We start from the raw sequence: 24,894 nt of genomic DNA, 5'->3' as shown, positions 1-24,894 counted from the left end.
TCCAGGTCTGAAATTCAGATTCGTCTATAGCTCCTCATTCTTTCTCAAGGGGCAAATCTCCTCTGATATAGTCAAATGACTGAGATGAGTGACTTGCACTTTAATTTCAAGTCTTCGTTTCATTTTGTATGTGTGTACATAGCTTTAAGAAATTATTACACCTTTATTCTCTAGACAAACCAGGATGAATGAGTCCATTAAATTTGTTCACCTAAGATTTTAGGAAAATGGAAGAAAGGATCTCTTAAATAGCGTTGCACGAGCTAGTGAGTGATGCTTTATTAGAAATTAGTATTAACTCTTAGACCAAGATTTGATAAAATATTTTCTATTGTAATTGTTATATTTTTATATGCTCTTGCTCTAACTTGTCTAAGGTATTAAATTATGGAATTTTAAAGGGTTTATCTGGAAGTAAATTAAAGATAATAAAATTTTCCAGCTTATTACTGACTATGTACATTTATTCTCTGCAAACTACTCATACTTCTGAATTTATTGCATCTATTGGTAGAATAAGGACTTGGTCATCCATTGCCAAAATCTTGGTATAACCTTTTACTTCTTTATATAAAGTCAGAGATAACATCCTGACAAATATTTGCCCATATCCTTATCATTTACTGTTTTGCTTTTTAAGATTTTATTTATTTATTTGACAGAGAGAGAGAGCACAAGCAGGGGAGAGGGACAGAGGCAGAGGGAGAAGCAGGCTCCCTGTTGAGCAAGGAGTCCAACATGGGGCCCTATCCCAGGACTCTGGGACCATGACCTGAGCTGAAGGCAGACTCTTAACTGGCTCAGCCACCCAGGCGCCCCTACTATTTCATTTTTACATTCACTGATCTCACTCTGGTTAAGAGTCATTCAGTTTTCATTTGGTCACCAATGACCGTCTAATTCACCAATTCAACAGCCTCTTGTTAATTTTTCTCTAAGATGGCCAATATCACATCCTTAAAATAGTCCTTAACTTTGACTACCAGAATGCCAACTTCTTACCTATCTACTCCTCAGTTTGTTGTCCTCTCTTCTTATACATCTAAAGGCTCTGTCCTTAACCATCTTCTCTTCTTCGCCATACTCTCCCTGAGTGATCTCATTTACTCTACCTCCTCTCTCTGCCTTTGCCCCTCCCTTCCATGCACTTGCTCACTCACCCTCTCAAATAAATAAATAAAATCTAAAAAAAAAAAAAATACCTTCTCTCCTTTATTTATTTATTTATTTTTTCTATGCCCCTTCCATTCTAAAAACAAACCTTGCTTAAAGTTAGTATTCACATCACTGGACAGATCTTTCTTTGAACCACTGTTATAGGTCGTACATAGTTCTAGGTGATTGAAATACATTAGAAAACAAGGAAACTAAATTTCCCTCTCATAGATTTTATTTTCTAATGAGGGAGGTAAAAAGGAGAACAAATAAATGAACATATGTGTAATTTCAAATAAAGGCTAGGAAGACAATGAAACAAGGTAATGGGATAGAGTGTGACTAGGAAAGGGGAGAACTTCGCATGAGTAAGAGGCCTTTCTGAGGGAGTGACATGTAAAGTTCAAGTATTAGGAGGCGCAATCCAATCAAAGAGTCTCAAAAAATGCATCTTAGTTAAAAGACATAGCATATATAAAGGTCCTGAGATGGAGGCAAGCTTGGCATGTTTGGGTAATGGAAATAATGTTTTCCATGACCTGTTTTTAAATAACCAATTAAGAAATGATTGTTTACATCAAAAACTAATGATGTAATGTATGGTGATTAACATAACATAATAAAAGAAAAAAAAAAGAAAAAAGAAATGATTGTTTTATAACTTCTTGTATCAGTGAAATTTTAAAACAATGATGAACAATACTATGACCAGAACAAGAAAACAAAATTCCCTTTTGTCTCACATTTACTAGCTCAATGTTATAGCTCAGGAGCTGTTGTGTGGTAAATGACTATTGGTAAGACAATTTGAGTCCAAGTTAATCAGAGTGATGAAATTATTTTAGTGAACTTGGGTTTATTTCTTAAGTTTTAGCATGAAGCTATCAAATCAATGAACTACAACTTCTGAGTTATTATAATGACATACATAATCTATTTGTGGCCTATATATTTTAATTGTTTTAATGAGGTACTCAATCAAAAATTTTCTGATTTGGAAGATAATTTTCTAATCAACAGTTTGATGGAAGTGAAATCCCCAACATTATCTTTTGATAATTTTTATTTGAAATATTATAAGCATATGTAAAGTTACAAAAATAGCATAGCTAACAACAAATTATCACTTCTCGGAAAGAGGAGGTATTAATTTTCTAGATGTCCTTTAGACTGTTCTTTTGAAAAAATTAATAATACAAAGCCAAATTCTACTCCTTTTCTTTTTGTCTACTATTTTCCTCCTCAGAAGTCACCATTATACTAAAGTTGTGTTTCTTATTGCTAGGCATGCTTTTATATCCTTACCATGTATTTTGTATCCCAAAACAGTATATACTATTGTTTTTGATGTTGGTTTCTTGGTCTACGCCTTTTTCCATAGTCTTCAATTCCTTGCCATTTGAAAAATCTGACTGTTATATTTGACCCATAAACTAGAATTAAAACTTTAAAGAAAGCTTGCTGTAAAGAATGATGCCTCAAGAATCAACATTTCCTTGAGGATAAAAAACAGTGCTTTAGAATAAGGTGGCGGGGACCCTGGCTGGCTCAGTTGGTGGAGTGTGGGACTCTTGATCTCAGGATTGTGAATTCAAGCCCCACATTGGGTATGGACATTACTTAAAAATAAGATCTTAAAAAAAAGAAAAAAAAGTGACAAAGTAGGAAGCACTGGGAATCTGTTGCCCACCTAGAAAACAGTTGTCCTGGTAGAATCTGTATGATGAAACTATTTTGGGATTCTGGAGTCTTTGGTGCTTCCAGTTTTCAAAGGAAGGCTTGAACTCTAAATTGCAGTTAATTTACCTCAATTTCAGCTCTTGACACACTAGCATCTACCCATCCCCTTCACCCCCAGTCCATGGCAGACAGCTGTGCACATGTTCCTAGAGCAGCTTGCACACAGCTTGTTGGACACAAAGTGGATAAAAAGGATCCTGCCCTCCAAATATTGGAGATGAATGTTCTGATAATGATCTCAGAGGCAAAAAGAGGCAGGCAGCCATTGTAGTTGTACCACCCCCGCACTCCCATTGTTGCAAACCTGCCACATTTTGGCTAAAGTGAATTCCAGGGGATTTAAAGGACGAAAACTTTTTCCCTTCCTTTTTTCTTTTTTCTTTGGGAAGCAAACAATAAGACTTTTAACATTATGGAGGCCCCTGGGTGGCTCAGTCGGTTAAGCATCTGACTCTTGATTTTGGCTTAGGTTATGATCTCAGTGTTGTGAGATTGAGCCCTGCATCTAGCTCCATGCTCAGCACAGAGTCTGCCTGAGACTCTCTTTCAAATAAATAAATAAATAAATAAATAAATAAATAAATAAATAAATAAATAAAATGTTTAAAAACACATTAAATATTATGAACATTAAGGAACCAAACATGAAACATAACTACATATATGGAAGAAATCAGAAAGTCACCATGCATGCCCAAGAAAATACACAGGCTCAAGGAGACCTGCGAAAACTTCACGTTTATACCTCAGGTTGCCCAGAATCAGAGAAACAGTTCATACAAATTAATTAATTAATTAATTAAATGAAAAACCACAAATCCTGGGAAAGCGAGAGAATCTTATTTCCAGAATCACCACATTATATTCAAATGTCTAGTTTTCAATGAATATATCACACAACATCAAAAGAAACAGGAAAGCATGGCACATTCAATAGAAAAATAATAATAATAAAAAAACTGTCTCTGAGAAAGATCTGATGGCAGATTTCCTAAAGGTAAACACTTCAAAACAACTGTCTTAAAACTCATAGAACTAAAAGATGTGGAGAAAATTAGGAAAATGATACCTGAACAAAATGGAAATATCAATAAAGATGTAAAAACCATAAAAGGAAACCACAGTGAAATTCTGGAGCTGAACAGTACAATAGCTGAAAGGAAAAAAAAAAAAAAAATCACCAGAGGTATCCAAAAGGCAAATCTGAACAGGCAGAAGAAATAATCAACAATTATGAAGATAGGACAATGGGAAAAATCATGTCTGAGGAGCAAAAAGAAAAGAAACTAGAATTAATGTGAACAGAATCTAAGGGAACTTTGGGACACCATCAAGTGCATCAGCACATGCATTGTGATAGTCTCAGAAGAAGAGAGGGAAGAAGGGCAGAAAGAATATCTGAGTAAATAATGACTGAAAACTTCCCACATTTGATGAAAGACATGAACGTAAACATTCAGAAGCCCAGCAGACCCCAATTAAAGTGAACTCAGAGACTCCCATCAAGACACATTATAGGGGCGCCTGGGTGGCTCAGTCGTTAAGCGTCTGCCTTCGGCTCAGGTCATGATCCCAGGGTCCTGGGATCGAGCCCCGCATCAGGCTCCCTGCTCGGCGGGAAGCCTGCTTCTCCCTCTCCCACTCCCCCTGCTTGTGTTCCCTCTCTCACTATCTCTCTCTCTGTCAAATAAATAAAATCTTTAAAAAAAAAGAAAAAAGACACATTATAATCAAATTTTTTAAACAAAGCATCTTAAAAGGAGCAAGAAAGAAGCAATTCATTGCATGTAAGAGATCCTCAATAAGACTATAGTTTCTGATGAGAAATCTGCAGTGGGTCTATATAATCAAAGTGCTAAAAGGAAAAAAAAAAAAAAAATGCCAACCAAGAACTCTGAGTCCTCTACTGTCCTTGAACTTTCCTTGAAAAATGAGAAAATTAAGACACTCCCACATAAATAAATGCTAAGGGAGTCCCCTTACCATTAGACCTGCCCTGCAAGAAATGCACAAGGCAGACTTCAAGTTAGTGAGATATAATTAACAATGCTATCAGATAAACTATACAATGTGATAATTTGATATACATATACGTTGTGAAATAATTTCCCCCATTGAGTTAATTAACACATCTATCACCTCACACATTTACTTTTTTAATTTTTGGTGATAGTGCTGAAGTTCTACTCTTAGAAAATTTCAACTATACAATACGGTGTTGTCAACTATAGTCATTGTTATATATTAGATTCTCAGAACTTACTCATAACGGAAAGTTTGTACTCCTTTATCAACCTCTCTTTCCCCCAGCCTCTAGGCCCTGGTAACTACCTTTGTACTCTGTTTCTATAAGTTCGTTTTTTTTTTGTCTTTTTGTTTTTTTTTTTTAAGATTTCACATATAAGTGATACAATGTTATATTTTTCTTTCTCCATCTAGCTTATTTCACTTAGCATAATGCCCTCCAGTTTCATCTATGTTGCTGCAAATGACAGGATTTTCTTCATTTTTAAGGCATAATAATATTCCTCTGCGTGTGTGTTTGGTGTGTGTGTGTGGGTGTGAGAGTGACATTTTCTTTATCCATTCATCTGTCAATGGACACTTTCATCGTTTCCACACCTTTGCTATTGTGAATAGTGCTGCAATGAACTTGGGAGTACAAATATGTCTTTGAGGTATAATTTCATTCCCTTTGGATATATACCCAGAAGATGGATCACTAGATCATATGGTAGTTCTACTTTAAAATTCTTGAGGAACCTCCATATTATTTTTCATAGTGGATATACCAATTTACATTCCTACAAACAAGGATTCTATTTTCTCCACATCCTTGACAACACTTATTTTCTGTTTTTGGTTTTGTTTTATTTTTATTTTATTTTAAGATTTTAGTTATTTATTTGAGAGAGAGAGAGAGACAGAGATAGTGAGAGAGAGCACAAGCAGGGAGGAGAGGGAGAAGCAGGATCCCCGCAGAGCAGGGAGCCCGATGTAGGACTTGATCCCAGTACCCTGGGATCATGACCTGAGCTGAAGGCAGACGCTTAACCAACTGAGCCACTCAGGCACCCTGTTTTGTTTATAGTAGCTACACTAATGGATGTGAGGCGGTATCTCATTGTAATTTTGTTTGTTTGTTTTTGTTTGTTTGTTTGCCTTTCCCTGATGATGAATGATCTTGAGTATCTTTTTGTGTACCTGTATTTGTATGTATTTTTGGGGCAGTGCTCATTTTATTGGGTTATTTTATCTCTTGATAGAATAATATTCAGCCTTAAAAAGGAAGGAAATTCAGACATATACTAGAACATTATGCTAAGGATATTATGAGGACATTATGCTAAGTGAAATAAACCAGTCACTAAAAGATAAACATTGTGTGACTCTACTTATGTAAGTTACTTACAATAGTCAAGATCATAGGGATAGTACAATGGTGGTTGAAGAGAAGGAAGGAATGGAAGTTATTTCTTAATGGGTATAGAGTTTCAGCTTTACAAAGTGATAAGAGTTCTGGAGATGTATGGTAGCACATTATAAATGTACTCAATGCCACTGAACTGTACACTTAGAAGGGGTTTAAGATGGTGATTATGTTTTACCTAAATAAAAATATTGGGAAGAGAAAATATTACTTCTATGTCATGGAAGCTTTTCTTGGTTATTTTAATCAGTCGTTTTTTCGAGCGAATGTAAGCAAAACTTGGCCTGGAGTTCACTTTAATAGTTTGCATAGGGCAGGGATTTATATTGTAATATATGGTTGTCAAACCAGATAAAAGGAGAGAGGCAAGGCTCCTATTTGGTTAGGATCACAATGCAGCCCTCTAAGTAGCATACAATTTATTTTCCTTGGTTTTAAGTACTAGCTAAAGGCAGAAGAAAACATTAACAAAAATGTAAAAAAAAAAAAAAAAGGCTTTGCCAAAATTGTGTTTAGCAACTTTAGTTCATTTCTTACTAGGACTAAATACATAATATAGACAAATATCTATATATTGGTAAAATATGGGAATATTCACAATTAATGATCAACCTTTCTTTAATTTATAATCAGACAAAAATTAATTAGCCCTTGATCACTGGAAGACTTTCATTTAATTAAAATCAACTAATGGCCTGAGTAGCTATGCTACAGTACACTCTGAGTCTGAATCCGTAATTAGTTTGATATTGAAAATAAGTAGATGGTAGTAATACATTAGCAAGTTTGTTTAGGTGAGGGTTATCAGTAATTAGCTGAATCTTATTATAAAGGCCTCAGATAAGAATGTTCAATGTATTCCACATGGATATTGTTAGAGAATTGTTTTTGATGGTGAGATTTTTTCCTTTTCTTTTTTTTTGTTTTTTGTTTTTTTTTTTTAATAATGCCTCCAAAACTTACCAAGAAAGTACATAAAGAAGAAAATAAGTCCAGGGGAATTCTAAAATGCCTGAAAGCACCTACTAGTAATTCAGATATTTAGTTAGATATCACATTGCTGCTTTTCTTCTTAAGGAATTAAAAAATAATGTTCAAAATATATTGATATGTTACTGTAACTAAGAATGTTTTGAATATATCAGTCAACAATTACATGTAATTACCCCATTTTTTTCTGATGGCCAATGTTGGTATAACCTGCTGTTAAAAAAAAAAAAAAAAAAATTATGAGGCACCTGGGTGGCTCAGTCAGTTAAGCATCCAACTCTTGATTTCGGCTCAGGTCATGATCTCAGGGTTGTGAGATTGAGTCCCACGCTGGGCTCCATGCTGGGCAGGGAGCCTGCTAAAGATTCTTTCTCTCCTCTTCCTCTGTCCCTCCATCCCCACCCCTCTCTCTTTCTCTCTTCCTCTCATAAATAAATAAATAAATAAATGTCAAAAATTTTTGGTAATTTCCAAATTTATAATTGTTGTTCATATGTGACTGTCATTACATGTCATATATTCTGCTTCCAGTAAAATAAGAAACTTAAATTCATTTCAAATATCTCTTTTTTCCCCATTTACTATGTTTATTTACTTAAATTTATCGCTGTGGCTTTTAAATAAAGTATGGAAAATATATTTTCATATTTCGGTTACTGAGCATATTGCTGAAAAATAAGTTAGATCTTTTAGATATTACATTCCATAGAAGAGTGTTTCATGATATTCTGTGGAGTCCTTTGAAAATCACCCTGGTTGTATGGATGTGTTTACTGGAGGTTTGTCTCACCTCACATCCATACCAGGAGTAATTCTGAGACATAAGTCAACAACATTGTACAGAATAACAAATTTAAATTTTCATATCAGGAATATTTTATTGAAATAATTAGATAATTCTAAATTTTAAAATTTTCTCAGGTGTCTAGATCAGTAGTACTCAAATGAGACAATACATCAGAATCATTGGTAATAGGAGAGAGGGAGACAGATCCCCAAAGCCCTTCTTCCAAACCTCTTAGAACCTGAGAAAGCAGGGATTCCAAGGTTCAGATTTCCAAAATTTATTCATGTACTTCAGATCAAGGTAGCCAGGGAAATGTATACTAACTTAGGACTCAAGAAAATTATAATTAATATTCGAGTTTGACCTTGTAGAATTTATTCTCACTTGATGCAGTTTTTGTTATTAGATCTATCCTGGCCAGATTTGTAACACTGGTTTTCCAGGATTAATCATCATAATTTTTACACATCTTACACAAATGCAAAAATCGCCTTTGAAAATGCAATCAGTAAAACAGCCCCATTTTAAAGTCACCTCTAGTAAAGTCTATGCAGTAATTTGAATATAGTTTGAAAAATAAATAAATTCATGTTAAGCACTGGAGTTGCCCTTATGATATTAAATATATTTTTTTAAAGTCTCAAATTACAATATTCTCTAATGAAACATGTTTTGCTTACTATGTTTAAGAAAATTACCAGAAAACTATTATGTTTATTTATTTATTTATTTTTTATTTTTAGGAAATCTCTATATCCAACATGGGGCTCAAACTTACAACCCCAAGATCAAGAGTTGCACACTCCACCGAGTGAGCCAGCCAGGAGCCCCAGGAAACTATTTCAAAATTATAGTTAAATTATTTATAATATTATCTTTAATTTTGTGTTTAAATTTCTAGACCAAGTCAGTTGTATTTATTTAACATAAACCCCTAGAATGAGAAACCCCAAGTAAATGATATCCCTCAGTAAAATTTTATTACATGTATCATTTCTTTATTTTTTTAATGAGCAAATACCCTTAGGAAAATGTTTTCAAACTCTTTTTAAAATTAGTAGAAAAGCATAAAATCAACACAAAAATTAGAGAGGTTAAGTTTCTCCAATATTCTGATAAAAACTTGGAAATCCTAAGCCTGAAGGAAGAAAGCATCATGGATATAGCTAGGACAATAAACTAACTTTTAATCATTTTTATCATTTTATCATTATCAATCATTTCCTTGATAATGGTCAGGGTGTTGAAGCAAGGCATTATGATTTTAACAGAATTGCAGTGCAGGGGCATGGATTCAATATGGAAATAGGTTTCAAAATTAATCAAAGTTGTCAAGTAAAATTTAATCAGAAGGACCAAAAAATACACAACCATTACATGAAAAAATTATCCCCAGTCATAAAGTTAATACCAAAACTAGTTATACATACAAATGTTTTATTTATTTGTAATAGAATCTATTATATATTATTACACCTTATATTTGCAGAAGATTATGTAATTCCTATGAAAGCCTCTGTTTATTATCTCAGTTGGTTCTCACAACAGCCCAGGGCATGAAACTGAGCACACTGATGTCTTTATTCTACAGAGTTTCTGCCAAAAACTGAGGTAAAGAGTTTAATTTGGTTATTGTAAAGTCACATGCATGTAGTCCGCCTGGTCAGCAAAATCTTCAGTTAAGTGCTTTTGTGTATATGGATCTGAAAAGCCAACAATAGAACTGATATATACATATACATATATAGGATATAATATTATATATTATATATGTATTATATATATTATCTATTGTATTACATATATTATATATATATTTTATATATATCGTCAGGAAAATGTCTCTGTAAGCAGATAAAATCATATAGAAATTAAAAAGGAGATAAGATTTATTTCTGAATTATAACAAATGAAATTGTGGTTGACACAACGTCATTCCATAAAGAAACAAAAGCTTGGCTTCTAAAATAACAGCTCCTGATTAAGAGCAAAAGACACAAGAATCAAGATAAATAGCAGTGACGAACTATTTTATTTGCCAATTTTTCTTGATAAAGTCAGTTCATCTTTTACTCTTCAGTTTGTCTATATATGAAAGGAGAAAAAATGTCATCAGTCTTTTGTGTTACATTCTAAATCAAATAGCTAACTTTGAACCATGGTGTTTTCAATTTAGGAAGTCCAGTGATTATTTGTCACTGCCACCTTTGTGCAGTATGGTTTCTGAAATTACAGAGGAAGCTTTAACTGATGGCAAATAGTGTTTGTTTTCACAATAACCCATTAAGGGAATGTATAAGTTGTAAATATACTATTCTAGATTATTTTTAATGTCCTATAAAATATAGTACATTAAAGTACAGCATAAGAACCAGCCCAAACAAATTACAAACACAATTAAAACATGTTTTTAATTCACTGCAAATATTTATTTACCTTGTATCTGTGTGCTGGAGATTGAACTTTACGCTGAATTATAGCCCTACCCAGGAGGACACAAAGTCTAGCTGTGGAGGCAAACAAATGTCCAGACAACATTTATCCAGTGCTGACTCAGGGCAAACTCCATGCTGGTAGTCAGATGCGTAGGGGGGAAATATGTAGTACATTTATAACTAAAGATATTTAGGAGGCAGAATGTCTAGGTCTAGTGTCTAAATCTCTAGAAAGGGAGATTTAGTGTCTTATTTAGTGTGTGACACCAGCCCTGTGTCAGTACTCAGGATTAACCCATGCAATTGCATTATTTGAAAGATATCTGGGGGAAAAAAAATAGACATCTGAAACAATGGCCAAAGTGACTTTTCAGCTAGGTATTACACTAGATATAGTTGTTAAATTTCTGAGATTGTGTTCCTCACTAACAAAATGTAATATTTGTCAGTGCCCACTGTGCTTCAGTCAAAATTTTTCCTTATTTGGGGATCCTGTTATAATTTTGGTTCTTTGGAATTGTTTTAATTTTACATTATAATGAGTAAATGAAGATGAAGTGAATTAATGCTTACTTCTTGAAAGCCTGCTACAATTTGTCAGCATTGTAGCTAATTCTTAACATGTGGAGCATATAAAGTTGATTATTCATAAAGCATAGTATTTTTGGAATCTTTTAAAAATGTGAATAACATTATAAAACAGTGAAGTGGTATGGCTTCTGGCTTTATTTTTTTTAGTGTCATGGCACTGAGAATAATTCTTTCTGGTGTAACTGTATAAATATTTTATGAAAAACTGATCTACAGTATTTGTAAGCTGATTCAATGATACATTAGTAAAAAATTCATAAGTGAAAATTTAAAAACCTAATACTTTTGATAACTGTTAATGAAAGAAAATATTCAATAGTTGAAAACTCTTTGATCAAAGGCAAATTTTTATTTCTATGAAAAACATAAAATTTATTGTGCATTACAATATATAAATATAAGTTTAGAATGAGATTTAAATAAAGAATAATTTAAAACAAATTAAGAGCATTGATCAGTTGTGTATTCCACAAAATGTGCTTAGCTACTATTTTATTATTTGAAGGGTTTGACCTGAGCATTCTGACCTGATTTCATTCTATTTGAAGGGATTTTGAATATGTAGATCTGTAAGATATAGTTGACCCTTGAACAGCATGGGGGTTAGAGGTGTCAACCCACTGCACAGTCAAAAATCCATGAATAATGTTTGACTTTCCCAAAATTTAACTACTAATAACCTCCTGTTGACCAGAAGCCTTACCGATGACATAAACAGTTGATTAATACTTCATATGTTATCTCTATTATATACTGTATTCTTAAAATAAAGTAAGCTAGAGAAAAGAAAATCTTAAGAAAATCATAAGAGAAAATATATTTACATTACTGTATTGTATTGAAAAAAATGTAGGTATAGGTGAACCTCTATAGTTCAAACCCATGTTGTTTAAGGGTCAACTGTATTTTTTTTCTGTGATAATTTTTTTAAACTTTAATTTCTACTTTGAGTTGAAGTATAGTTGACATGTAAAATTACATTGGCTTCAGTTGTACAACATAGTGATTTGAAAATTACATTATGAAATGCTCACTGTGATACATGTAGTTACCATCTGTCATTCTACAAAGTTATTATAATCTTGTTGACTGTATTTTCTATGCTGTACTTTTCATCCCCATGACTTATTTTATAACTAGGAGCTTGTACCTCTTAGTCTCCTTCACCTATATCAACTATTCCCTCAACCCCCTCCCCTCTACCAACCATCAGTTTGTTCTCTGTACTCGAATCTATTTTTTTGTTGTTTTATTCATTTTTGTCTTTTTTTGTCTTCCATATATAAGTAAAATCACTGTATTTGTCATTCTCTTATTTATTTCACTTAGCATAAAACACTCTAGATCTATTCATGTTGCCACAAATGGCCAAGATTTCATTCTTTTTTACTGCTGAGTCATATTCCATTGTGTATATATAGACATCATCTTATCCATTCATCTATTGATGGACACTTAGGTTGATTCTATATCTTGGCTATCATAAATACTACAATAATATAGGGATGCATAATATCTTTTCCAATTAGTGGTTTTTGTTTTCTTCAGATAAATACCTAGGAGTGAAATTGCTGGCTTGCATCATATTTCTGTTTTTAATTTTTTGAAGAAACCCCATGCTGTTTTCTATAGTGATTGCACCAATTTACGTTCCCACTAACAGAGTGTGAAAGTTACCTTTTCTCCATAAACTTGCCAACACTTATTTCTTAGCTTTTTGATATTAGCTATCCTGACTGATTTGAGGTAATATCACTTTGTGGTTTCGATTTGCATTTCCCTGTTGATTAGTGACATGGAGCATTTTTCACATATCTGTTGGCCATCTCTGTATTATCTTTGGAAAAATTTCTACTCATGTTTTCTGCCCATTTTTTAATCAGAGTATTTTTTGTTGTTGTTGAGTTCCAGGAGTTCTTTATATATTTTGGATATTAAGCCTTTATCAGATATATCATTTGCAAATATCTTCTTCCATTCAGTAGGTTGCCTTTTTGTTGATGGTTTCTGTCATGTGCAAAAGCACTGTAGTTTAATGTATTCTCAATTGTTTATTTCTGATTTTATTTCCCTTACCCAGGAAGACATATCCACAATAATATTGCTGAGGTTGATGTCCAAGAAATAACTGCCCATGATTTCTTTTAGACATTTAATGGTTTCAGGTCTTACTTAGATTTGGATCTTTAATTCATTTTGAGTTTATTTTTGTGTACAGTGTATAAAAGTGGTCCAGTTTCATTCTTTTGCATGTAAGCTGTCCAGTTTTGCCAAAACCATTTATTGAAGAGACTTTCTTTTCCTCACTGTATATTCTTGACTCCTTTGTGGGAGATTAATTGACCATATAATTTGGGTTTATTTCTTGGCTATCCTGTTCTATTGATCTATGTGTCTATTTTTGTGTCTATTTCAATTACTATAGCTTTGTAGTATAGTTTAAAATCTGGATAATGGTACATCCAGCTTTGTTCTTCTTTCTCAAGATTGTTTTGGCTATTCGGAGTATTTTGTGGTTTCATACAATTCTAGGATTTTTTTTTTTTTTTTTAATTCTACTTCTGTGGAAAACACTATTGGTATTTTTATAGAGATTGTATTGAATTTATAGATTATTTTGGGTAGTGTGGACATTTAAACAATATTCTTTCAATCCATGAGCATGGTATATCTTTCCTTTTTTGTGTGTTCAAATTCTTTCATTCATGTCTTACAGTTTTCAGAGTACACCTGTTTCACCTCTAGTTAAATTTATTCCTAGATATTTTATTCTTTCTGTTGCAGTTGTAAATGGAACTGTTTTCTTAATTTCTCTTTCTACTAGTTATTATTGTGTAGAAATGCAACAGATTTCTATATATTGACTTTGTATCTTGCAACTATGGTGAATTTATTCTAATAGTTTTTTGGTGACCTCTTTAGGGCTTTCTATATATATAGTATCATGCCACCTGCAAATAGTGACAGTTTTACTTCTCCCTTACCAAATTGGATGCTTTTTCTTTTTCTTTTCTAATTACTATGGCTAGGAATGCCAGTACTGTGTAATAAAAGTGGCAAAAATGTGCATCCTTATTTTGTTCCTGATGTTAGAAGAAAAGCTTTCAGCCTTTTACAATTATGATTTTAACTATGAGTTTGTCATATATGGCCTTTATTATTTTGAGATGTGTTCCCTATATACCCACTTTGTTGAGAGATTTTATCATAAAAGGATGTTGAATTTTGTCAAATACTTTTCCTGAGTCTATTGAGATAATCATATGATTTTTTTATTGTTTGTTTTGTTAATGTGGTATATCACATTAGTTTATTTGCAGATCCCTGGAATATATCCTACTTGATTAGTGGTGAATGATTCTTTTACTTTGGGTTTGCTAATACTTGTTGAGAATTTTTGCATTTATGTTCATCAGGAATGTTGGAGTATAGTATTTTGTTTGTCTTTTTGCAATGTTTTTCACTGTTTTTAGTATCAGGGTGATGCTGGATTTGTAGAATGAATTTGGAAGCATTCCTTCCTCTTCTATATTTTGAAATAGTTTGAGAGGGATAGATATCAACTTTTCTTTATGTTTGGTAAAATTCATTTGTGAAGCCATCTGGTGCTAGACTCTGGTTCTTGGGGAGTTTTTTGGTTTTTGTTTTTAGTTTTCCATTTCAATCTCATTACTAGTAATGGGTCTGTTCAGATTTTCTATTCCTGATTCAATCTTAGAAGATTATATGTTTCTGGAAGTTTATCCATTTTTTTTTTTTCTAATTGGCTGGCATAAAAATTTTTTTGGCAGTCTCTTATAATCCTTTGTATTTTTGTGGTGTAGGTTGTAACTTCTTTCATTTCTAATTTTAAGTCCCCTCTCTCGATGTCTCACCAAGGTTTATCAATTTTGTTTATCTTCTCATAGAAGCAGCTCTTAGTTTCCTTGATCTTTTTTCTATTTTTTATGTCTGTATTTTATTAATTTCACTATGATCTTTCTTTCCTTCTGCTAACTTTGAGCTTTGTTTGTTATACTTTTTCCTGTTTCTTTAGGTGTGAGATTTTTTTTTTTTTTTGAGATTTTTTTCTTGTTTCTTGAGGTAGGCCTGTATCACTACAAACTTCCCTCTTAGAACTGCTTTTGCTGCATCAAAGATTTTGAAATATGGTGTTTCCATTTTTATTTGTCTCTAGGCATTTTTTTTATTTCCTCTTTGATTTCTTAAGTGACCCATTGGTTGTTTAATAGCATGTTGTTTAGCCTTCACATGTTTTTGTGTTTTCCAGTTTTTCTCTTATCCTGATTTCTAGTTTCATACTGTTGTGGTCAGAAAAAAAAATGCTTGATATAATAAGTTCAATCTTAAACTTACTGAGACTTGTGTTGTGGTCTAACATGTAATCTATCCTGGAGAATGTTTCATGTGCACTTAAGAAGAATGTGTATTTTGTCATTCTTGGATAGAATGTTTTGTTATAATTGTTAATGTCAAATAGTCTAATGTCTGGTCTAAGGTCTTGTTCAAAGCCACTGTTTCTTTATTGACTTTCCTTCCAGATGATCTATCTATTGATGTAATTGAGGTGTTAAAATCCCCTACTATTATTGTATTACCATCAGTTTCTTCTGTTATGTCTGTTAATCTTCGCTATAAACATGTAAGTGCTCCTAAGTTGTCTGTATATTTATAATTATTATACCCTCTTGTTGGATTGATCCTTTTATCATGACGTAATATCTTTGTCTCTTTTTACAGTCTTTGTTTTAAAGTCTGTTTTGTGTGATATAAGTATTGCTGCCCCAGATTTTTTCCACTTCCATTGTCATGGAATATTTTTTTTCATTTCACTTTTATTCTGTATATTTTGATCTGAAGTGAGTATCTTGTAGGCAGCATACGGGTATTTTTTTCTTTTAATCCATTGAGTCATCCTAGGTTGTATTTTGTTTTTGTTTTTGTTTTCCTTTTCCCCTGAAGGAAGTTCCTTTAACATTTCTTTTAAGGCCAGTTTAGTTGTGATGTATTCTTAACTTTTGTTTGGGAAAGTCTTTATCTCTCCTTCAATTCTGAATGATAATCTTGCCAAATAAAATATTCTTGGTTCTAAGGTTTTGTTTTTTTCCCTCTCAGTGCTTTGCAGGCCAGAAGAGAGTAAAAATGATATCTTTTAAATTTCTGCTGAAAAATAGGCTCATAATCTTACGGAGTTCCCTTGGTACATAATGGTTTGTTTTTCTCTTCTTCCTTTTAAGATTATATTTTTAATTTTTGTTATTCTGATTAGGTATGTGTCTTGATGTGGACCTTCTTGGATTTATTTTTTTGGGGACTCTCTGTGCTACCTGGATCTGGATAGCTTTTCCTTTCCCAGGTTAAGAAAGTTTTCAACTATCATTTCTTCAGATAATTTTCTGTCCCTATTCTGTGTCTTTTTCTCCTGACATCCCTATAATGTGAATGTCATTATGCTTGATGTTGTCACAGAGGTCCCTTTACCCTATCCTCATTTTTAATTTTTTTTGTTGTTGTTGTTGTTCAGCTTGGTTGCTTTCACTACCCTATCTTCTAGATTGCCTATCCACTCTTTTGCATCCTCTATTCTGCTATTGGTTCCCTCTAGTGTAATTTTCCTTTTTAGTTGTTGAATTCTTCAGCTCTGACTTGTTCTCTTTTCTGTTTTCTATCTTCTTGTTGCAGTACTGAGTATTCACCCACACTTCTCACAAGTCTAATGAGTATATTTATGACTGTTACATTGAACTCTTTATCAGATAGATTGCTTATCTCTGTTTCATTTAACTCTTTCTCTTGGGTTTTACCTTGTTCTTTCATTTGTTTTGTATTTCTCTGTCTTCAAATTTTGTTTGGGTCTCTGTGTTTATTAGTATGCTTTAAGTAGATCAGCTATATCTTTGCATCTTGAAAGTAGTGGCTTTATATAGAAGGCATCTTGTGGTGCACAGTAGGGTAATCTCTTCTGGTCACCAGAAAGAGGTGCTCCAGGGAGGCTTTTTATGTGGGCTGTGTGTGCTCTCTTGTTGCAACTGGGCTGCAACTGCTGTGGATGTGCTGATGCACAAGGCTGGCCCTCAGCCCAGCTATCAGCAATGACTAGCCATGACTACTGTGGGTGTGCTGGTGGGTAGGTCTTACCCTTTGGTGGGGATGGCTTGAGACTCCTGACTATAGATACTGGGGATATACTTATGAGTGGGGCTATCTTCTGTTGCAGCTGAGTGAGAAGCCCAGCTGTAGCTACTGCAGGCATGCTGATGGATTAGACTCCCTACCTCCCTGGGGTAGGATTCACTCTGGAGCAGTGCTAGTCCCAGTTGGGGCTTATTTATGGTTATGGTTGGGTCATAGGCACACTGGGGTGACATCAGTCTAGACTCAGGTAGCTTGCTGGGTGTGGCAGCACAGGAGCTAATTTGGGAGGTGTACCTACCAGGGCAGGTGAGTTGGGTAGGGAAGGTCTGTAGGGAAAAAGGTAGGAAGGGCAAGTGTGTTAGCAAGGTTGAAGGAGAGTGTCAAAATGACTCCTAACTTTAAGTGACCTACAAGCTACTCTGCAGTAGGGCAAGAAAAATGGCATCCACCAAAACTTTTGTTCCCAGAAAAAGTTCATGAAGGTCTCTTACCCTCTGGCACATGTCCTAAAATTAGTCAGTAAATCTCCTTCATGTTTACTCCAGGTCCTTTTTAAACTGTTGCTTCTGTGTTGGGTCTCAAGCCAAGTGATAGAGTCTCCTGGCCCTTTAAGAGTGGAGACATGGTTTTCTGAAGCCCTTCAGCTTTCCTAGAGTTAAGCCCTTTGATTTTCAAAGCTTCTGGAGCTAAGCCCCACCAATTTTCAAAACTGGATGTTATGGGATCTTATGTTCTCATTACAGGTCCTGAGGGTAATGGGTGCCCTGTGTATGGTTTGATCCCTTTACTCTTCCATGTCTGTGATATATCTCTTACTTGTGGGTTGCCTGACTGGGAGTAGGTTCCTGACCACATCTCCACCCTTTCTACGTTTCTTGATGTGGCCTTCTTTTTCTCTTTAGTGGTGGAAGGTCCACTCTGCTACTCTTCAGGTTTTGTTTAGAGTGGGTTTCATTATATGTAGCTCTTGCCTTGGTGCCTCTATGGAAGGTGAGCTCAGGATCCTCACACTCTGCCATTTCCTCCCAACTGCTGTCCCATAGTTATATTTTTAATCATGGCATGTGCTTGTCAGCTTTGTTCTCTTTAATACATTTGTTAAAAAATTAAAACAGTGTTAACTTTTTATCTCCCTTTTGATAATTGCTCCCATGTCAATAAAGGCTCATTTGGTTAAATCTTGAAAGAAATCAATGCTGTATCCATCAGCTTACAAGCCAGGAAGCTAAAGACATTTTCTCATGTATTTATTATACATAATATTTTCATAACCTCCCTATTCATATTGTTGTTAAAGGTTAATACTGTGCCATCACATTGATGTCTTGTAAGGCAACACCCAGGCTGCTGCTTTATTTGTATTGGGTTGTAATTAAGAACTGGTTTTAAATCTCATTTCTGAGTTCAGATGTTGATTCCACCTCTTTCCAGTTGTATGATGTTCTGGAGTTTGCCTAGGCCCTCTGTGTTTGTTTTCTCATGTGTAGCAAGGAAAATAACATTACCTTCATCATTGTATTTTGTGAGGATTAAATTATTGAATCTAATGGATTTAGGACAGTGTTTGACAGGATGACTACCATGGAAGTGTTGATAATTGTAATTTCCTGACCAGTTACAGATCCAAACCTTTGAAATAACCTCTCAGATGCAGATTTTTCTATAGTACACATAAACTAAAATCAGAGTAAATGGCATACTAATTTGTAAAGGAATATTTTGTTTAGCAGTCAGATGAATATTTACTAAAGCAATGCTAATTTACCATTTTTATAAAGAATGTAAATAAGTCACTTCACCATTTTAATCGCATGCTGATGGTTTTACTAATATTCTCATTATTTGGTTTTAAGTATAAATTTATTATATATTCTTTTGAACAATTTTCAATAATACAGTAGCAAATAATTCTACCATTCCCACTCACCAAGTATGAAGACTGGTAATATTTGCAAATGTATTTCGAAATATTTTGTTGTATGTACATCCAAAGATATACATGAGTTCATTTAAGAAAAGCCATAATTAGGGGCACTTTGGTGGTACAGTTGGTTAAGCATCTGGCTCTTGGTTTCAGCTCAGATCATGATCTCAGGGTCATGAGATCAAACCCCACATTAGGCAGTGCACTCAGCTGGAGTCTTCTTCAGGTTCTCTCTGTCTCCCTCTGCACCACCTGCCTGTGCTCTCTCTCTCTCTCTATCTCAAATAAATAAATAAATCTTAAAAAAAGAAGGTCATAATTATATTTAATTTTATATTTAAATTTTTCAGTATAATTATTCATAAACCTAAAACTAAACATGCTGTCACCTATGCCATTTTTAGATGGCAGGTCGAGTTGTCACTTTGATGTTGCTTTGTCAATATCTGTTCAATGAACAATTTGTAAGTTGAAAGAAATCCTATTGTTTATATTTAATTTTTTTTAATATTTAAAAACCTTTTGATATTTTCATTTATATGGGTTTCTTCAGGTTTATTGAGTTATGATTGACATAACATTGTGTAATTTTAAGGTGTACAATGCGTTAATTTGATACACTTATATATTGCAGAAGGATTACTGTAATAACCTTAGTGAACATTGGCATCATGTCCCATTAATATAACTTGTGTGTGTGTGTGTCTGTGTGGTAAGAACATTTAAAATTTTATCTTCTACTAACTTTCAAGTATATAGTATTATTAAGTGTAATTGCCATGCTACACATTAGATTTCCAGAAATTATTCATCTTATAGCTGGAAGTTTGTGATTTTTGGCCAACATCTCTGCTTTTCCCCCAGCTTCTCATCCCTGATAACCATCTTTCTACCTCTGTTTCTAGAAGTTTGGCATATATAGCTTCCACAGAGAGGTTATATTATACAATATTTTTCTGTCTGACATATTTCACTTAGCACAAATCCTTAAGGTCTATTCATACTTTTACAAATGGAAAGATGTCATTTCTCATAGCTGAACAGAATTTCATTATGTGCACATGAACACAAGTACACACACACACACACACACACCCCTTTCTTATCCATTCATCTATTGACAGACACTTAGATTGTTTTCACATCTTGGCTATTGTGAAAATGCTGCATTGAATATAGGACTGCAGATATCTATTCCAGATCATGTTATATCCTTTGGATATATATCCAAAAGTGGGATTGCAGAAATACATGGTAGTTCTATTTTTAATATTTTGAAGAACCTCTATACTGTTTTCAGTAGTGGCTGAACTCATTTCATTTACATTGCCATAAGTAGTACACAATGGTTCCTTTTTTCCTACATCACCACCAACACTTAAATATTTTTCATGGTAGCCATTCTAACAGGTGTGAAGTAATATCTCATTGTGGTTTTCATTTGCATTTCCCTGATGATCAGTGATGTTGAATATCTTTTCATGTACCTGTTGGCCACTTCTATGTTGTCTTTGAAAACATTTCTCTTCAGGTATTTTGTAAATTTTTAAATCAAAGTGTTTGTTTTCTTTGCTCTTGAGTTGTAGGAGCACATTGCGTATTTTGGATATTAACCTTTTATCAGATATGTGATTTGCAAATATTTTCTCCCATTTCATGAGTTGCCTTTTTGTTTTATTGATGGTTTCCTTTGCTATGTGGAGGCTTTTAAATTTGATGTGGTCCCACTGTTTTTGTTATTTTTTATTGTGTTGCCTTTGTTTTTAATGTTGAATTCAAAATATCATCTCCAAGACCTATGTTAAAGAGCATACCCCTGTTTTTTTCTAGGACTTTATGGTTTTATGTCTTACATTCAAGTCTTTAATCCATTTTCAGTTTATTTTGTGTATGGTGCAAGATAGGAGTCCAGTCATCCTTTTGCATGTGGCAGTTTTGTTTATGCAATACCATTTATTGAAGAGACTATTGTTTCTACATTGTATATTCTTGGCTCCTTTGCTATAAAGTATTGACCGTATATGTGTGAGTTTATTTCTGAGGTCTCTATTCTATTCCATTGATATGTTAATATTCATGCCAATATCATACTGTTTTATTTATTGTAGCTTTGAAATGTAGTTTCAAATCAGGGAGTGTGATGCCTCAAGCTTTGTTCCTTTTTCTCAGTTGTTTTGCATATTTGGGTTTTTTGTGGTTCCACAAAAATTTTAGAATGTTTCTTCTATTTCTGTGAAAAATACCATTGGAATTTTTAAAGGGATTACATTGGATCTATAGATGGGTTTGGGTGGTCTTACATTCACAATGTTCTTTCAATCCATGAACATGGAATATCTTTCCATTTACTTGTCTTATCAATGGCTTATAGTTTTCAGTGTACAGATCTTTTATTTCCCTGGTTAAATTTGTTCATAAGCATTTTATTCTTTTAATACCATTATAAACTGAAAATTTTTAAAATTATCTTTCTGATAGTTTATTAGTATATAGAAACAGCGGATTTTTGCATAATTTATATCCTATACTTTACAAAATTTGTTTCACATTTTTTATGGCATCTTTAGGGTTTTTTATATATAATATTATCTGTAAATATAGACATGTTACTTTTTCCTTCCTGATTTAGATGCCATTTATTTATGCATACATGCCTAATTGCTCTGGCTAGGATTTCCAGTATGATGTTGAATAAAAATGTCAAGGGTGGGCACTCTTGTCTTGTTACCAATCTTGAGTTTGATGTTAGCTATGGCTTGTTCTATATGGCTTTTATTATGTTGACAAATATTCCCTTCATACACAGTTTGTTGAGACTTTTTGTCATGAACGAATGTTGAATTTTATCAAATGCTTATTCTGCATCTATTGAGATGATCACATGATTTTTACCCATCAAGTTGTTAATATGCTGTATCACATTGCTTTATTGGCAAATGTTGTACCATCCTTGCATCCCTGGAATAAATCCCATTTTATCATGGTGTGTGGCATTTTAATATATTGAAATCAGTTTGCTAATATTTTATTGAGGATATTTCCATTTATGTGCATCAGGGCTATTATTGGCCTGTAATTTTCTTTTCTTATTGTGCCCTTGTCTGGCTTTGGTGTCATGGTAATGCTGGCCTCATAAGATAAGTTTGGAAGTGTTCTCTCCTTTTCTATTCTTTTTTTTTTTTTTTTTTCCTTAGTCATATAAAGCTCTTCGAGAGAAGGTTTATTTTTAAGGAACCAAATTCTAAATTTTATATCTTTATCCTTTGACCGTATGTATGCTTTATTTACTATATTACCTTTGTGGTTTTTTCCCCTCCTTTTCTATTCTTGAGAAGAGTTTGAGAAAGATTTGTATTTAAATATTTGATAAAATTAACTGGTGAGTCCATCTGGTCCTGGACTTTTGCTTGGGAGATTTTTGATTATTAGTAATCAGTCTGTTTAGATTTTTCAATTCTTCATATTTCAGTCTTGGTAATTTCTTTGTTTCTAAGTATTTCTCCATTCTTCTAGATTGTTTAATTTTTTTTAGTGTATAGTTATTCAGTGTGCTCTGTTTTGATCCCTTGTATTTGTATCGTATCATTTGTAATGTTTCATCTTTCATGTATAATTTTACTTCTTTGAGTTTTCTCTCATGCTAGCTTAGTCTAGCTATAGGTTTCTCTTTATATTTTTTCAGTTTTTTTTTATTTTTTTAAAAGATTTTATTTATTTATTTGAGAGAGACAGGGAGAGCATGAGGAGAGAGAGGAAGAAGCAGACTCCCTCTGAGCAGAGTTTCTGATGCAGGATTTGATCCCAGGACCCTGAGATCATGGCCTGAGCCGAAGGCAGATGCTAAAGGGACTGAACCACCCAGGTGCCCCATCTCTTTATCTTAAACAAAAACAAAAACAAAACCTCTGAATTTTATATTTTTTAGTCTTTTTAGTCTCTATTTCATATGTTTTCACTCTGATTCTTATTCCCTTCCTTCTCTTAACTGTGGCCTTAGTTTGTTCTTATTTTCCTAGTCCTTTGAGGTATAAAGTTAGGTTGTTTTAAATCTTTCCTTTTTTCTTAATGTCTTTCTTATTTATCACTATAAACTTCCCTTTTAGAACTGCTTTTGTTGAGTCCCATAAGTTATGGTATGTTTAGTTTCCATTTTCATTTGTCTCAAGATATTTTTCTTTTTTGATTTCTTCTTTGACCCATTGGTTGTTTTTCAGTTAAAGATTGATTAATCTTTAATCTTTATGTATTCATGAATATTTTAGTTTTCTTCTTGTAATTGATTTCTAATTTAATTTCTGTTAAAAAAGATGCTTTAGGGCACCTGGGTGGCTCAGTCATTGAGCGTCTGCCTTCGGCTCAGGTCATGGTCCCAGGGTTCTGGGATCGAGTCCCACATCGGGCTCCCTGCTCGGCGGGAGGCCTGCTTCTCCCTCTCCCACTCCCCCTGCTTGTGTTCCTGCTCTCGCTATCTCTCTCTCTCTGTCAAATAAATAAATAAAATCTTTAAAAAAAAAAAAAAAAGATGCTTTACATGATTTAAATCTTTTTTAAAAATTAAGAGTTATTTTGTGGCCTAACATAAGACCAATCTTTGAGAATGCTCCATGTGTACTTAAGAAGATTATATATTTTGCTTTAGTTGGATGAAATGTTCTGGCAATGTCTGTTAAGTCGATATGGTCTAAGATGTCATTTAAGTCCAATGTTTCCTTACTGATTTTCCTGGATGATCTATCCATTGTTGAAAGTGGGGTATTGAAGTCCCCTATTTTTATTGTGTTATCATGTAGTTCTCCCTTCTTTTCTGCTAATAATTGCTTTATATATTTAGATGCTCCAAAGTTGGGTGAAATTTGATTTTTATCAAAATTTTTATATTCATATTTTCTTGAAATCTTTTAGTTTTTTTAATGACTCATTATAGGACTACTTTAATGCTACTTAAGGCAAGATATTGAGGAAGATTTATAGGTAAATCTTTCCTGAAAGTTCTAATAGTGAACGCTCCTCCACATTTAATGAAAAACAGAGTAATACTAATTCAAACTGATAGGATACATTATATATCCAAGAACTCTGATAGGATATTTTTCATAACTACTGAATCTGTTTAATTGATTAAATATATTTAATCTCTACTTTTCATTGATACAGCCTAGCTCGTAAGTTACATCAAGTAAGTTTCATTAATTCTTCCAGAGAAAAAAATGAACTTTTCTGCTTCATTATGAGGACCTTATGCAGATCTAAAATTTAAAGAGATTTTTTTTTCTTAAGCTTAAGTCTTAAGCACAATTTTTAATTGTGTAACCTACACAATTAAAGAGATTTCACCCATTATGGTGCTCATGAAATAACTTACACCACTTAGTAAAGTTGAAAGTTAATTACTTCTAAATCATAAACTTAGGAAAAACAAACAGGTATTCAGTAGTTACTATTTCCTGTACAGTATGCCTTAAGAATAGTGCAAAATGTGAGTTAATGTATGTTGAAACAGCCTTCTATTTTTTTTCCCCTATGCTTATTACAAAGACAAAATTAATCTTAGGGGAAAAATAATTTCTTACAATCATATTATAAAGAACAGTCCTTTAATGTATTTTTATATTTTCTTTCAGAGTCAATATACATTTGAAATAGTGTGTTGAATATTGTTTGAGTTGCCTTAACTTGTAAAATTTAGCACAGAAAGTAGAACATAATT

This window comes from Halichoerus grypus, chromosome 2 (assembly GCF_964656455.1).
Source record: "Halichoerus grypus chromosome 2, mHalGry1.hap1.1, whole genome shotgun sequence".
Taxonomy (NCBI): domain Eukaryota; kingdom Metazoa; phylum Chordata; class Mammalia; order Carnivora; family Phocidae; genus Halichoerus; species Halichoerus grypus.
Note: the sequence above shows the minus strand (reverse complement) of the source record.